Source organism: Octodon degus, unplaced genomic scaffold, assembly GCF_000260255.1.
Source record: "Octodon degus isolate 3935 unplaced genomic scaffold, OctDeg1.0 scaffold00076, whole genome shotgun sequence".
Classification (NCBI taxonomy): domain Eukaryota; kingdom Metazoa; phylum Chordata; class Mammalia; order Rodentia; family Octodontidae; genus Octodon; species Octodon degus.
In genome coordinates this window covers 9,008,482-9,018,376 of record NW_004524652.1, presented here as the reverse complement: position 1 = coordinate 9,018,376, position 9,895 = coordinate 9,008,482, and positions in this window count along the sequence as shown.

Below are 9,895 nucleotides of genomic sequence, written 5' to 3'. Positions count from 1 at the left end.
GTAATCTCCAGTATTCAGGAGACTTAGACGACAAGGTCATGAGTTTAAGGGCAGCCTGGACTACCTGATGAGACCCTGTCTCAAACAAAATATAATTAATACTAAAAAGAAAGAGCCGCAGCTCCATAACTTGGCAAGTCGTGGTGGTATTGATTCCCAGCACCACCATAACGTAATAAAAAAAAGCCCACTGAAATCCCCTCTAGCTGTGTGGATTCCTAATGGTAAATTCTCAGTGGCTTGGTGATGGGCCTCCCAGGCAAAAGCACCAGCCTTGGACCAGAGCATCGCACAAGTCCAGTCCCCTGGAAAAGAATGAGGTGCTTCCACCACTGGAACTTTCCGTGTCACCTTACATCATTAGCATACTGCTGGCACCGAAGGCCTTCGGTGCTGACTAGAGGAACGCAAACTCATTTCTGGAGCAAAAATAAGCAAATCACAGAGAAAGGCCTGCAAGTGAAGGAGAATCAACAAAACTTTTTTTAGTAGGAATAAAGAGAGTTTTCTCCTGAAAGCATTCCAACAGAGAGCAACTAAACTGTGACATATTACACATGGCCAGAGGGCCTTCCGGCAGCAAAAAATCAAAACAAAACAAAATCTTTAAAAAAGGAACAGCCCTAAGTACTATCTCTGATGCGAGAGCCAGCCTTCACTGAAGCTGTACCCGTTGATCTGATTTGTTATGCTCATGCAGATGCTGTGAGTCCAATTTAAAAAAAAGAAAAAATAGCAATGTAAAAAGAAAAAATAGCAATGTAAGAGCCCCGTTATACACCCCTACCACGCCACCCCACCTGTCCTTGGGGGGAAAAAATTACAAGTCCTCCTTTCAAAGCTCAGACCTTGGGAAAACAGCTTCATTGCGTTTGTTTCCATGCTGCAGAAAATCCAACACTAACTGGCTTTGATCCCAAACCGGGCCAACTGCAGGAGGATGATTCTGCAGCCAGAAGGAATGCAGAGGCCTCCCCCAGCCCCCTCTCCCAGCACACCCGACTTCAATTATGAAGGAGCATGCCTGGGCTGGAGACTGCCGCCAGAATTCTCCTGGCCCACATGGAGGAGGCCCTGTGTTGTGACCAAAGACTTTCCTGAAAATCCATGGAAGTTTTCTCAGTCGCTTCCAACCCTGCACTTTCGTGTTGGCAAGACTCCTGGCCAAGTTTGGCCCAAGCAATACTAAAGCTTATTCCTTTCTTCCTCCATGAGCTGGGTTCTCTCTACAGCCCCTTTGTCCCTCATGGTAGTAAATAAGAATGTTCTACTGCCTTCAGAAACAACAATCCTAAAAATAATGACCACGTCCCAACATTCTTGTCCATTAAGCTCTTTTATGAGGGCCAGCCAAATAGCTCAGCAGATTAAAGCACCTGCAAGCAGGTGCAGGGGCTGGGGGTTCGATCCCCAGGCCTGCTGTGCTGGCCCTGCCCCCGGGGTGTACTGAGACTGGGCATGGTGGCCAAGCCTAGAATGCCAGCTCTTGGGAGGCTGTAAACAGGTGGATCACTACAAGTCCAATCAGGCAGTGAGACCCTGAACACCCTGTAGACCCTTCCAAAAAAAAAAAAAAAAAACCTTTTATGGCCCACAGACTTAACTGTTTCGTTTGTTTTGGTCTTTTTTGATTTTACTGTATTTTTTTGGTTGGATTGTCTTTTAAGGAGGTTTATTATTTTGTTTTTGGTGCAGAGAACTGAACCCAGGGCTTCCAGCTTGCTACGCAAGCATTCTACCACTGAGCCAAATCCCCAGCCCCCAGTCTTAACTGTTTAAATGCCTGCCTGTAATCCCAGCATTTGGGAGGATGAGGCAGGAGGATCCCAGGAAGTTGAAGCCAGCCTGGGCTATATAGTCAGACCCTGTCTCAAAAACAAAGCCAAACAAACAAAAAACAGTTTTCACCTACTAAGATAACATGGGAACCCTGACAACTTGGGTTACTGTTACCTTATATTGATGGGAAAAAACCTAGACCATCCCTCTAAGAGACTCTGGTCACTGCAACTAAGCACCCCAACTAGAGAGGCAGACCCAAACTTCTGATTTGGGAGCCTACAGAGCTCATAGTCATCTTGTACTTGCTAAGAATCACAAACGACAGGAAGGCCTGTGCTGTGGCTTGTTTATTGTAAGCCAGCTCACTTTTTCAGACTTCCCCCAGGGGAGCCCTGGGCACTGCCGCGCAGTTGGCCCATGCCATTCGTGCGCTCCCAGCACAGCGCTGTCGGATCCAGACATGCATCCCGTCCTACACAGCAGGCAGCCTAGACTCAGGGGACACAGGATGAGACTCCGAGAGCTCTTACTGAGGCCACCTGGCTGGTAAGTGATGAAGACAGTGCTCAGTTCAGTCATGTGACCTCTAAATCTGGACTCGGCCTTGCTCCACTCCACGCCATTGGGGAACTTGAAAGTAGGACATAGTCTATTAATGATTAGGAATTTCCACGCCTAGGGGCCGGGGAGATGGCTCAGTGGAATAAGTGCTTCCCTGGCAAGCGCAAGGGCCTGAGTTCAATCCCCGATTCCGCCAAAAAAAAAAAAAAAAAAAAAAGAAAAAAAAAAAAAAAAGGAATTTCCAGGCCTCTGTAATCCTAGTCTTCAGAAGGGTGAAGAAAGAGGGTCACCCTCCACCCAAAGAAAAATTAGAGGCAGACATGGTGGCCCACACCTATAATCCCAGAATCTGGGGGGCTGAGACGGGAGAATCACTGTGAGTTTGAAGCCAGCGAGGTAGATACAGTAAGTTGAAGGCCAGCCTACACTACATAGTGAGACCCTGCCTCAGCAAGCCAAAATAATATAATAATGATGCTGATGACACTTTAATAAAATAATGTTTAAAATCAGTAATGGATTTGAGTGGTGATTATTATTGTCACTTGGAGAAAGTTGTATGCGACCTCTTCCTACCTTATTGCTGCTTTGGGAAAGGAAGACAGAGCATTGAGTTGAGACTACTTTGGAGGGAGTTGGGGAAGACCTATATTCTCACCCTCAAAAGTCTTCTCTGGGGCCAGTGAGATAGCTCAGTGGTCTAAAGCGCCTGCTTAGGCAAGCTTAGGTAGGTGCAGGGGACCTGGGTTCGATCCCTGGCACCACATGCTGCACCAGGCTGAGGGCAAAAGTCTTCTGTGTGTGTGTGTGTGTGCGTGCGTGCAAGCGCGTGGTATAGGGAAATGACCTCAGGGCTTTCCCTGAGCTATATCTTTAACCTCTATTGGCACGGGAAAGGAGTAGGGTCTCCCTACATTACTAAATTGTCCACGCTGGGCTGGGCTTTGTGATTCTCCTGTCTCAGTGGCCCGGGGGTGGTGGGGAGGCTGGGATTAGAAGCAAGTGCCACCACACCTGGCTCTGTGCTGGAGCTCCCTTCCCTGCCTTCTTCCTCATGGAGCAGAGCCCAGGCCAGGGCTGACAGTGCACAAGGCTTTCCCTGGGGTCCCCCCTTTCCCCTGGGAGGCATTGTTTGAGACAGGGTCTCATTATGTAGTTCAGGCTTTCCTAGAACACACGTGCAGCCCAGGCTGGCCTAACTTACTTAGCTGAATTCAGTTCTTTTACACAGAGTCGCATCACAGGAGCCAAGCTGCTTCCTCAGCTGGAAAAGTTGCTTGTGGAACAGAACTATCCAGATCCTACAGAGTTCTGCCTTCAGAACCGGAGGCCCTCTTGCCGCTGCAGTGAAAGGGCATACATAGCCGGGCTGGAAACTAGACTTTTAGGGGTTTGTTTCATTTGCAGTTTCAGTGTATCATGAATAGAGGAGAGCAACAGAAGCTGCGGACAGTATTAGGGCTTTTTGGTTTGTTTTTGGTTTTTCTGTGTGTGCAGGGTCTCACTACACAGCCCAGACTCATAGCAATCCTCCTGATTTCTGCCTCCCTAGTGCTGGGATTACAGGCGTGCGCCACCACAGCCAGACTCCATCACCGGCTCAGTGCACCCCGAGGTGGGGCCAGCACGGCAGGCGGGGCCAGGGATCGAACCCTGGTCCCTGCGCTTACCTAAGCAAGCACTTAGTCCACTGAGCTATACCGCCAGCCCTTGTGGGGAATATTAGAAAGCAGTGTTAACTTGGAAGGTGCAAGTCAGTGCTGTGTGTGTTTATGTGCAAATGTGATGCGAGAATTTGTTGTTCTTGTAGCATTAAAACAAGTCAAACTTATTTATTTTTTATTTTTTTATTCTTTTGGCAGAACCAGGGATTGAACTCAGGTCCTTGCGCTTGCCAGGGAAGCACTTATTCTACTGAGCTATCTCCCCGGCCCCAAGTCAAATTTATTATGTGATTTAATAGTCTATTTTTGTGTTCGGTAACTCACTTCTTTACTTACTTCATGTATCCTATTTATCATCGCGTATTCTAAATGTTAGAAGAAAATAGAAAGCACAGAAATTTAGTTTGTATGTTTTTATTTTTGAGATATAATTACCATTCAGGAGCATGCTGACCTTAACTGTTCAGTTTGATGAGTTTTTGTTTTCTTTTGTCTTCCCACATTGGGATTGAAAGTGGAGAGCCCTCGGTGCCTATGGTGGCACATACCTGTAATTCCAGCTCTTGGGAAGCTGAGGCAGGAGGATCGCCGTGAGTTAGGCCAGTCTGGGCTGCATGTCTATTCCAGGAAAGCCTGAACTACATAATGAGACCCTGTCTAAAACAATAGCAACAACAGTAACCATCAGCCCTCTACCTAAATGTAAACAGAGTTACCACACCATTTATTTTATTCTGAGGTAGTGTTTACATAAATTATCCAGGAGATGCTAGTTGTTTTTCAGTGTTAGATTTTTTTAAATGCCTTCTTTTGTACACTTTATATAAAGGTTCCCAGCTTCATTTTGCCTTTGAAAATCCTCACAGCCAGGCCTCTCCCCTGCCTTAGGCTGTGCTTCCTCAAGGGTTCAGATACGATCCTCATCTTTTGGACAAGTGCTTTCCCATGACTTGGCATGATACGAATTTTCCCAAGTCACAGTCCTGTGGTACGCAGGTGACGAGCTCTCTGGCCAAGGCACCCATGCTCTGCTGAATTTTTTAGCAGACAGAGGTTCTGAGGCCTCTAAATCTAAAGAACAACTTTGTAGTCTTGAAGTGAAATACTTGGGCTTTATTCTATCTAAGGGAACCAAAGGTTGGAGGAAGAGAGAATTAAACCAGTACTTTCCTTCCTACGGTCCAAGACTTTAAAACAGCAAAGGGGATTCCTAGGAATTACAGGCTTTTGTCACCTTTGGATAGCAGGGTATGATGATTGCATGACTCCTCTATCACTTTATAAAAGAAGCCCAAAAGGCAGATACCCATATTTTAACCTGAGAACCTGATTCTCAAACTGCATTCCAGAGCCTTAAATAAGCACTTCTTGGCGGTACCAGGGATTGAACTCAGACCCTTGAGCTTGCCAGGCAAGTACTTATTCCACTGAGCCATCTCCCCAGCTAAATAAGCACTTCTAAATGCCCCAGCATTGGGGGCTGGTGAGATGGCTCAGTGGTCTAAAGCACCTACTTAAAACAAGCTTAGCAAAGCACAGGGACCACAGTTCAATCCCCCAGCACCACATGCCAGCCAGCCCCGCCCCCTGGTGGGCTGAGCTGCCCCCCCCCATAAATAAATAAATAAATTTAAAAAATAAATAAATAACTTCTAAATGCCCCAGCATTACTGAGCTTACCCACAGGACACCATTTCATTCTGTATGTCAGTGAACGGCAGGGCATGGCTCTGGGGCTGCTCATGCAGGATCGAGGACCAGCTCAGCAGCCTGGAGGGTATGAGTCATGAATTAGATGTTGTAGCCCGAGTGCCTTAGAGCTGTGGCTGCCCTAGCTCTCCCCGTAGCACAGCCATCCAAGCTGACTTCAGGGAAAGATCTCACCGTATTTACACCTCGCAGTGTGGCGGGGCTTCTTTCTTCCAAAGGGGTCCTGTGTGTATCAGTCAGCCACCTTCTTAAATACCAGGCTCTACTTGTACGAGGACCAGCCACCCAAGTAGACAGGTTTCTCCTTAAGCCCTGCCACCTTTCTGCCAGAAAGGGGGGAAAGAGGTGACTGCAAGCAAGTAATTCTACACAGAAGCAGCCAGAGAAGACTTGGGAGACACAGCCCTTGCTGGCCCTGATTCGACCCTCTTCTGTGATGACAGTCTCTTCATGGAAAATGGGACAAGAAAGGTAGTACTGAGCCAGGGATATAGGTCAGTGGCGCAAGTGCTGTCTGACAAGAGCAAGATCCTGAGTTTGATTTCTCATTAAAAAAAAAAAAAAAAAGTAGTAGTGGCTGTATGCCAGACACCTGAAAGTTCCCACCTGCACCAGGATGAGCGCTCCGCTACAGAACTCAGCTCTGACCGGAGCTTTACAACTCAGTGAAGGACAGAAAGTCAATATATTTATACTAGGGCCAGCCAAATAGCTCAGCGGATTAAAGCCGCCTGCAAGCAGGCACAGGGGCCAGGGATTCAGTCCCTGGGTCTGCCGTGCCAGCCCTACCCCCAGGGTGCACTGAGATAGCAATTGAGATTAGGCATGGTGTCATGCACCAGTAACCCCAGCTTTTGGGAGGCTGTAAAGGGGCAGATCACTAAGAGTCTGATCTAGCAGTGAGACCCTGAACATCCTGTACGCCCTTCCCTAAATAGATAGATAGATAGATAATGATTATAAGTGGCTTACTCCAACTATAGGACAACTTAGTAGAAAAGACCCCTTAGGTTGGGATCAAAGAATTCACCTTTATCCTCATTGGCCTACCTCTACTAAATACATGGGATGGACGTACCCAACCAGTGTGCCGGTCAGAGTGGTTTGAAACAGACTAAGTTTATTTATTCATTTATTTGTTTTTATGTATGTGGTACAGGGTCTCAGTATACAGCTTGGATTCCTAGTGATCCTCCTGTTTTCACTCTCCCCAATGCTGGGATTACAGGCCTGTGCCACCATGCCCAGTCTCAGTGGCCTAAGTTTAATCACTTGGAATTAGATGGGAAGCACCCAATGGCATTCATTGGTCCTTGGAACCTTTGTGTGGCCCTGGACACCCTCTGGATGGATATGAGGATGCATTCTTATGTTATTACAAGGGAAAAGTGTCAAAAATACCAACAAACCTGCAAACTTAGCCCATCTACAAAATCAGTGGTCTAGAGTTGTGTCACTGGTGTGTTCATTTGGTTTCTATCTTTGTCCCTTCCCTACAATTAGATGTCATGCAACACTTTGAGGCCTTGGCTAACTGTACTCATCGGGCCTTAAATGATATCGTGACAGGTCTGTGTTTCCTACAAGAAAAAGTAAAATTAATGAAGCAAGTGGATCTCTAAAAATCAGATGACATTGGGGCTGGTGAGATGGCTCAGTGGTCTAAAGCACCTACTTAGAACAAGCTTAGCAAAGCATCAGGGACCGCGGTTCAATCCCCCAGCACCACATGCCAGCCAGCCCCGCCCCCTGGTGGGCTGTGCTGGCCACACACACACACACACACACACACACACACACACACACAAATAAAATAAAAACACTTTAAAAAAAAAAAAGAAGGTTTTAAAAAAAAATCAGATGACATTAAACATACTAACAGCCGCACGGGGGGCGGGTACATATGCAACTCTGAAAGCTGAATGTTGTGGTACGTTCCTGATCCTTCAGCTAATGTCACTGTGGCTGTTCAAGATATTGAATGACCAGCTAATGCCATGTTGGATTCTAAAATTCCCTGGACTTCCTCCTTGCCCTCTTACTGGCTCTTCCTGGTGGAAATGCTGGTTGGTTGTATTCATAACAGTCTAGTTGATCTTATTATTTGGCGCATGCAAACCTGTTTCTTTGGCCTTGTCTCCTGAGACCTAAAGCAATATGCCTAACCAAGATGAGAGAACATCTGGTGTCTAGCAGGGGACTTTAGATAGACCCTCTGGGGGATATTTCTGACTGCTGATCACAACGATGACTCCCTTCAGCCAGAAGTAACCAGAGTGCTCATCGCCCTTGCTCCACGGCAATTAGGGGTACCTCTTCCGAGGGCGCAATATTGTAGACACCCGAGTCAGGTAGAAAACGTATATGCAGATGGGGGTAGGCCCTCAAGGGAGTTAGTGCAGCCGAGGCAAACACATCACAGCCCTGTGGCTGGAGGGCTCATGTTGAAGGCGGGGTGTAATGGTCACTGGGTCAACTCGAGAAGTTTAGAAGGTTAACCAAGTGACTCTGCAGGGGGCCAGGGTCCTCACTTTGTGAACATCCGCTTCCTGTGCAAGAGGAGGGTAGGGGAGGTAAGAGTGCTGCATTTGGGGGCCAGGGAGATGGCTCAGTGGAATAAGCACTTGCCTGGCAAGTGCAAGGGCCTGAGTTCAATCCCCGGTTCCACAAAAAAAAAAAAAAGAGTGCTGCATTTGCCTGAGGGCTGGGAGCCTGCATATGGTACAAGGGGGCTGGGGGAGGAGGCCGGCTCTTCTCGGCTTTTGCTCCTGTTGCTATTGCTGTCTTCTGCCGCCTTGAAGTGTTGCCCCTGTGCCAAGCCACCCTGCCAGCTGATTAGGGACTGAAATCTCCATGAACAGTGAGGTAAATAAATGCTCCCTTCCTTAGTTTTGGGTGTCAAGTATTTTGTCTCAGAGAGAAAAGTAACTAAGATGCCAGGCCTCAAGGTAAAGATGGGCCACCCAGGCCTACATAGGTGTCCAGCAGATGACTGGCATCATCTGGCCCAATGAAGTCTAAATAAACATCAGTCACCACATGAGTGACCAGGACATCCATCCCTTCCTAAAGAAGGTTTTCATTCTTTCCATGTACACTTTCTAGGTGACCTGCTTCACCATTGGATCAATATTGCCTGATAGTTGTAATCTTATTGTTTGATCACAGTTTTGTTTTGTTTATACTGGGGATTGAATTTAGGACCTTGCACTTGCCAGGCAGACATTTATGCTGCTGAGCATGGTTTTGACCCATGTTGTATCTACCTCATGATTTGTTCTATAAAACTTCCTTTGAGAAGTGGGCTAATTGGCAACCTACTTTTGGGTCTCTTCCTGTCTCTCAGGAATTCTTTCAGTAAAGTTCTCTTACTCTTAAAAAACAAATTGTCATGCTGGGGAGATGGCTCAGTAGAATAAGCGCTTCCCTGACAAGCGCAAGGGTCTGAGTTCAATCCCTGGTTCTGGAAAAAAAAAAAAATTGTCCAGGATGGACTTGCATCTGTGATCCTCCTGCCTCAGCCTCCAGAATAACTGGGTTTACTGACATGTCTCCCGATCCCCAGCTCAGTTTGATGAGCTTCGCTAAGTTAGTGCAGGGGAAGGAAGTCTGACTCAGGTTTTGAACACACTTACCTAGCACATTCCAGGCTCTGAGTTTGGGTTCTATCTCCAGCATCTCACACACACAAAGAAATAGAATGTAGAATTGGGTGATCACCGCACAGACAATCTGTGAATGCCTTAGTCTTTGGCAGATCTTTGCCTCCTGAATCATAGATCATGTTGCCTCCTAATTTTTTTCACTTTGTGTCATAGTTTGCCCATGACATTAGAAAGTACCTGTAGGGCTGGGGAGATAGCTTGGCAGGCTAAGCATCTGCCTGGCAAGCGCAAGAACCAGGGCTTGGTCCCCGGTACTGCATTCCATACCGCCATGCTGGCCACCAAAACCAGGCGTGATGGTGCACGCCTGTAATCCCAGTGCTGGGGAGGCTGAGACAGGAGGATCGCTATGAGTCCAAGCTCTGTAGCAAGACCCTGTACCAAATAAAGGAATAAATTAAAAAAAAAATTTTAAAAAGATTACTTGGGGCCGGGGAGATGACTCAGTAGAATAAGCACTTGCCTGGCAAGCACAAGGGCCGGAGTTCATTCCCCGGTTCCGCCAAAAAAAAA